The 7,496-nt window shown below is 44.4% G+C and overlaps 1 pseudogene; it reads left to right on the top strand.

The window, feature by feature from the left end:
• Positions 1-1,619: 1,619 nt before the first annotated feature.
• On the top strand, positions 1,620-2,697 carry LOC100752447 (annotated as a pseudogene).
• Positions 2,698-7,496: the final 4,799 nt, after the last annotated feature.

Below are 7,496 nucleotides of genomic sequence, written 5' to 3'. Positions count from 1 at the left end.
ATAATCAGACTCTGGTATGCTGTTAATAAAAACCTCTTGAATAGTCTTAGATGGCTTCGCATTGCCTGAAAGAATCACGCTTCATGATTTCCTTGCAGATTTCTGAAAACTGAGTTGGCTAGAGCCTGGGGACAGAACTCGGGCTCTCACCTGACCTCAACCAGCCCCTCATGACCTTCAAGGTGAGCAATCATGGCCTTGCGATGGAGGGTTCTGTACTGAGTGAATTCCTCACAAGAGCCCCAGTCAGTGCCTCACAGGTGGGGCAGTCTGAGGAGCAGTCTCTGTGGAACACGAAGGTCTAGTGAACAGAAGTAAAGGCGGTGGGAAGAAAGACGGTGAGGAGTTTTTAAATGGAATTGAAGACATTAATCTTCCTATTTCATGGTTTAGTGCTCTCCCATCACGCTAATTTCAAAGGAATCCTAAGCGATCAGAAAGTAAGTCGCCTGACCATGACCTGCACGACTGCTCCCGCAAAGCAGCTGTGGGGAAAAGCCATTCTGTCCACCCTCTCCTCAGAACACTTCACGTCATTGTCTGCTAAAAGAGTTGCCTACCATTCGCCGTTGTTTTCACGTGTGACGTTGTATTTTAATCATCTCACTCTCCACCCATATCCACACAGTTAACCCACACTGCAGTAATATGTACAGCTGATCGTCACTGAGCACGGTACTAAACCCGCAGTCAACCCACCGCTGAGAAAATATACCACGAGCAAAACTGTGTCTGTGTACAGTATATGCAGATTTTCTGTATTATTATTACCCATAAAACAATCTACGCATTTACACTCTATCCAGTATTAAAGGCGATCTATAAGTGGTTGTAAAGAATCTCTACAACAATCTACGCATTTACACTCTATTGGGTATTATGAGCAATCTATAGGTGATTTAATAGAATCTTGGGAATGTGCACAGGTAAGAAAAAAAAAACAGCATCATTTCCTGTAAGGGAGCTGCACATTGGTGGGCTGTGGTCTCTCCATGGACACTGAGGGATCTGTATATATTTCATTTTCAATTCGCCTTGTTTTTTATTTTCTAATCACTGAATATGCTATATACTGTGATTATTAAAACAAATACATGCAAACAAGTCACCTCCAACCCAGACTCTGACCACAAGTTGCCTGTACTACTAGAACACACAGAAAGTTTCCAATACAACTACAATGCAATGTAATACAATACAACACAACACAACAAATGTTTCTTTTCTTTTCTTTTTTTTTCTTTTTTTGGTTTTTCGAGACAGGGTTTCTCTGTGTAGCTTTGGAGCCTGTCATGGAACTCACTCTGGAGACCAGGCTGGCCTTGAACTCACAGAGATCCACCTGCCTCTGCCTCCCGAGTGCGGGATTAAAGGCATGCGCCACCAACGCCCGGCACAACAGATGTTTCTAATAAGGAAATCAGAGGAAGTTGATTTTGCAGCCTCACTTTTAAAGTAATGGTTAAAAGCTGACAAAAAGAAAAAAAATTCTCCTGCTCCTCTGTCCGCGCCCGCCAGAACCTGTTTGAGTCGACTGACTCCAGCCCTCTGGACCACCCTACCCCTGACTGACTCCAGCCCTCTGGACCACCCTACCCCAGCTTTCTGACCTTGGAATCATGTCTCTGCATCAGTTTCTGCTAGAACCAATTACCTGTCATGCCTGGAACAGGGATGGTACCCAGATGGCCCTTACCCCGGTAATCACGACGCGTACATCTACAGGAAGAGGGGGAGCCAGTGCACTAAAGCTCATGAGCTGAAGGAACACGACCGACACATCACAGGTTTACTGGGCCCCTAAGAGCGACTGCACCGCCACCTGTGGAAGCCCACCCTGGTGATCCTGAGGATTAACTGAGCTGCCACTTTTGTGGTCCCCGCTGGAGAACAAGTTTGCTGTGGGGAATGGGGCCTGGCTCATCTCTGTTTGTTACTTTGAGTCTGAAAATGACTGGTGGGTGAGCAAGCTCATTAAGAAGCCAATTTGCTTCACTGTCCTCAGCTGGGACTGGCATCCCAACAACGTTTTCCTGGCTGCAGGCTCATGTGACTTCAAGTGCAGCGTGTTTTCTGCCTACATCAAAGATGTGGATGAGAAGCCAGCCAGCACACCCTGGGGCAGCAAGGTGCCTTTGGGTCAGCTGATGTCTGAGTTTGGTGGCAGTGGCACTGGTGGCTGGGTGCATGGGGTCAGCTTCTCTGCCAGTAAGAGCCGCCTGGCCTGGGTCAGCCGTGACAGCACCGTGTCTGTTGCTGATGCCTCAAAAATCCTGCAGGTTTCAACTCTTCAAACCACTGCTGAGTGTGTCCTTCATCTCAGAAAACAGCGTTGTGGCTGCTGGCCACGACTGCTGCCCGATGCTCTTTAACTATGATGACCGTGGCTGTTTGACTTTTGTGTCCAAGCTAGATGTCCCAAAACAGAGCATCCAGTGCAACATGTCTGCCATGGAACGCTTCCGAAACATGGACAAGAGAGCCACCACCGAGGACGGCAACACAGCCTCAGAGACACTGCACCAGAACAGCGTCGCTCAGGTGTCTATTTATGAGGTGGGCAAGCAAGACTGTCGAAAATTTTGCACTACTGGCATCGATGGAGCCATGACAATTTGGGATTTCAAGACCCTGGAGTCTTCCATCCAGGGCCTCCGGATAATGGGAAGTCGAGGGAGCCTGTGCAATCCAGCATGAGGAACAGACAGGGCTTCGCACACTCTGCCGTTCGTTTAAATGGTGATGAGGGTCGCCGGCCCCTGGAAACACTGTCACACTATCAAGCAACTGGCGTGTGTTCGTGTGGATGAGTAGTTTATGATGGAAGATTGTCACACTAACTTAAAGGGTAAGGGAAGTGTGTAGTGTCTGCTGAAAAATTAAAAATCCCAAGTGTGCAAAAAAAAAAAAAATCTCCTCCCCCCGCCTCATTCCAGCCAAGGCATGAATATTAACACATGGCAAATATTAACACATGGTAAATATGTGCTACTTCTTTTTAAAATCAGTTCTGGGGATTCAGGGGGATATGTGTCTCTAAAGGACTTCTGGTCTACCAACCAGGGGGGATATGCCTGGAATACTCTACTTAGTAATGGGAGTTCTGCTTGAGTAGAGGCTCCACAGGGCTCCCTTACTTCTTCAAGGAGCCTAGTAAAACATCATCCCTTCATAAAACCAAGCCAATCACCAGGCTCGGGAGCCCCTAATCAATGTGGAGGATCCCCGCTTACACACTTGGAGCCCCAGCTATGCTGTACATTCCCTACCACTGTGCCCAGGTAGGCCCAGTCTCTTCCTCAGCAGGGAGCAAGCAGGTTTTACCTTCCAGTTTCAGTGCCCAGACTAGTTTGTATTTTCCCAGTGATGTGTAGCAAACAAGCTAATCTAGGAATTATTTTAAAAAATACTCCATTAGCCTCAAATTGTACTTGATTAAATTATTAAATTGTTTAAACCTTTTTTAAACCCTTTTTAATGCTAGATCTATTCGACTACTCGTTTAGAATAAACAATAATTTAAAATTCATTGTTGGCCTCACTGTGCTAGAAATACTACAAAGGGGGAGTATCTGGAATAACTGTGCCATGTTCCTTTTTAAGGTAGAAAATCATTTAGATATGTAACAAGTCAACATTCTAGAAGGACTAGGATGTTGGTCACGTAATGAAAGATTAAGATGAGTGACAATTCTTAGGACCAGAGGTTTTCACTCTCCACTAATGGGAGGCACACAACAGATTTCAGTCCATAAATCTCTTGCATCTTCCTGTCCTCAGTGAACCTTTTCATGAGTTTGATCCAAATATTAGCACCTTCCTTCAGAAAAGGGGTAAAAAACAAAATTCAAGTAAATTCACTTGACTTCTCTCCAGTATCTCCTTTAAAAATCTAACAAAAAAAGAAGTAGACAGAGTTTAAAAGTATTTATTCTGGCCAGGCAGTGGCGGCACACGCCTTTAATCCCAGAACTTGGGAGGCAGAGGCAGGTGGATCTCTGTGACTTTTTCTCTCTGGTCAGACTCAGCAATGTAAGAAAATAAACATGAAGGGAAACTAGACTAGGTTTGCCTGCCCTGTTGATTTTCCTTCACTTAAGAGAACAGGATGGTAAGTATGGAAAAAGTCAGGGTTTACATTCCCACTCTCAAAGACATTGTAACAAAGGCTGACAGCAACCAGGCAGCTGAACTGAGGAAGATGACCATGCATTTGAAGAACAAAAGATAAAGCTGGTTGTATTTGTGCTGAATCTGAAGTACCTGGAGAAGAAGAAACTGTGGGTTTGTACCACGGCAAGAAGGTGGTAGGCAGGAAAATGAATGGCTTTTTCTCTTGTTTAAATGGCTCCTCTGTGAGGACGATTGTTGCCCTCCTGGCAGAGACTTGGCAGGGCAGGGCCGATGTCTGAACACTGTCGTCAGAGTGCTGGCAATCAACTGCATCTGAAATTACCTGTGTGATTAGGGCTAGTGACAGTTCCCTGAGAGGTTCAATTCATCAGTGGGGATGTCAGTCATATTCACAGAATCAGACAAGAGTCAACAGCTTTCGAGCATGTAGACAATACATGTTCTTCAAAAATAGGCAGTGTGTATCATTCAGGTACCAAATATTACTTATTGTTTATGTCTTATTGCTAAACCCAACACATATAGAATCAATATGATAGCCTGGCAATAAAATGGGATGCATCGAAACTAAAGTTTCATTTTTTTCACCATTTTAAAAATTAATTGTTTGAAATGTCACACAATGTATTTTGATCATGCCTATCCCTAAATCTTCCCAGATCCCTACTCCCAACTTTGTGTTCATTTTTAAAAAGAAATAACTTATTGACTCCAATTTGTGTTGCCTATTTGCTCCTGGGTGGGACATCCAATGGATGTGGCTGATCTACTGGGAGCCACACCTTTCAAAGAACTCCCCTGCCAGATCTAACAACTATTTATTACTCCTCAGTTGGGGGGTAGAGACATGAACCCCTCCCCACCCCGCTAAGGTTGCATTTTTAAGCTTTAAGTTCATATTCATTAAAAAAAAGAAGTAAGCACTTCCTTCATGTCAGCAAGGAGGCAGAAGCGTAATTACAAGGTTGCAAAAGTGGGAGAAAATGAGCATTTCTCCCAGCATGTCGTGTGTATTAAATTACAACCCTTAGCGGCAACAAAGATGACATCAACCGTTACACGCGGTGATTATTCCAGTATGGCACACTTCTTCCAATTTCCAGCCCCATCATAACTGAGGCAGAATGCCCAAACATCTGGCAATACTTGCTCACAGTGCAAGGTCCATCGTCCCTTGACACTACGCTAATACATTTGTATGTGACGATGACAACAGATGATGTAGAGTGCTCTTGTGCTGTTTCTGAGCAATTTTAAACTCCAGCCAAACTCAAAGTCACATTATACAATGGTACAAGCACAGGCTCCCTACCAGGACTGTTCTTGACACTCTCTTCCTCCATTTATACACCAGTAGGACTGCTCGTTTGCACAATTACTGCTTTTATATCCAAAGCCATGTTCTCCTTTTAAAAACAGAAGCCTGAAAACCTAGTCTCACTTGCATGGCATACTACTAATATACATTTATATTTTAATATACATTTAATTTTACATTTATTATTTCATTAGGTCTAAACCCTAATGAAAACTGAAACAATACAGATCCAAGTGAATTTCTTATGAAAAATGCTAAGACTCAAGGATGTATTCCCACATAGGAACCATTATCACTTGTTTGGTAGTCTTTGTGTTTGAGTTTTTATTTTTAAAAAATTACTTTTCAGACCATATGTCAGAGGTGGGATTTCCTTCATGCTGGAATTCATGAGTGCAGGCAGGGAACAGCTGCAGCCACACTGTTCTGATGCTCTAAATAACATGTGTGCGATATTTATTTCCTTCCCTACCTTTAAGTTAGCATGTGCTGGGTAAGCCAATGTTTTCACTGCACAATTCAGAACTATAAAAAATAAGCATATGTTCCCCTGCCCCCAGACCTCTGGAGCCAACACTTTGAGTAATTGGCTATCAATCTATTATTACCAGCCCTAAGTAGAGTGATTTTGCAAGTGTCTGAGGCCAGCAAATGCTGGACCGGTCATGTTATTTTTATTCTACATGGACTTTGGCTCCCTGGTGCCCAAGGCAAACAGCTGTCAGTTACCTCAGGCCTTTTGCTAACACTCTGTGTAATTCCTAAGGGGCTTCCCACACTATAATTAGACTGTCCAGCTGCTGCCATGGACCCTGCGGGAAGGCATGGAGAGGTCTCTGCTTTACAGCATTCCCTATTAAAAAAAAAAACCTCTATTGCTGAATAAGAGGGGTCTGCTTTGACATGAATTGTGTGTCAGCCACACGGGAAAGGAATAGAGACTGAGCACATAAAAAAGGGAAGTCAGATGCAATGCCAGAAACCTCCTAATTTGAACTTGCAGACAGCCTCAGGACTGTACAGGTTACAGCAGCTCTCTCGGTGATTTATGCAATTCCCCTTCCCAGACATTATCACCAGAATGAACTGAAATGACACAGCAAGAAGGGACAGGACAGGGACAGGCCAGAATCTCTCCCTATTTCCATACCCTTCGGTTCACAATACCAGAAGGGCTTGGACTGATTTAAAGATAACTGCAAGCCAAAAAAGCAAGCAGGAGAAGCTAGATTTAACACAGAGCAAGCCTTTCAAGTCAAATGAAATGGAAATATTTTTAAAACACAGCTTAGCCACCCACTACTATGGCCATTCAGACAGTGTGTCCTGTGGAACAAATGGTCATGGCAGATCTACTCTGTTCCTCCCACACCACAGAGAAGGACGCACAGACCCCGTGCAACTACAGAAAGCAGGCTGGGTGTCAGCCCCACCTTCTGCCTCAGAAGGCTACTGTTGCCCCAACTACAAATCCTGCTACAGACTGGATGGAGATCACTGGTGTTGGCTTCAAAGCCCAACACCAACAAAACAAAACAAACAAAACCCCTGCCAGTATTATCGCAGACCAGACCAGATGCGTTATGAGCCAATAACCAATACAGAGTTATTTGGACAGTAAGATACTGTTACATCATCTCAGGTTCTCGGTGCTTCCCATGTTTGTGGCCTGAGCATCACGCTGAACCCACAGATCCAGGGAAGGGTACCCCTGAAACCTGCTCTTCTTGTGTAGCACATCAATGTTCCTCCAGGCAGGTGACACCTGTCCACACTGGACGCTCACTGAGCTGTTAGGTTCTTCAGCTCCAAAGAACAAGGCGGTTAAAACCATGGTTCCATTTATTTAATGGGAAATGCCAAACCGTGACAAAGGGGAGAGGGTATTTGTGTTAACCTTCTGTGACTACGTCAAATGCCCGAGAAGATCATGTGTGGAGAGAAAATGTTACTTTAGGCTTGGTTTGGTGAGTCCCCAACTATATTGGGCAGAGCAGCTTTGAGGTGTCTTTGGAGAGCCAAGCATGTTGCAGCAGAAATGAGT

This window comes from Cricetulus griseus, chromosome 2, assembly GCF_003668045.3.
Source record: "Cricetulus griseus strain 17A/GY chromosome 2, alternate assembly CriGri-PICRH-1.0, whole genome shotgun sequence".
In the NCBI taxonomy this organism is placed as follows: domain Eukaryota; kingdom Metazoa; phylum Chordata; class Mammalia; order Rodentia; family Cricetidae; genus Cricetulus; species Cricetulus griseus.
This window is presented reverse-complemented; position numbering and strand designations above follow the sequence as displayed.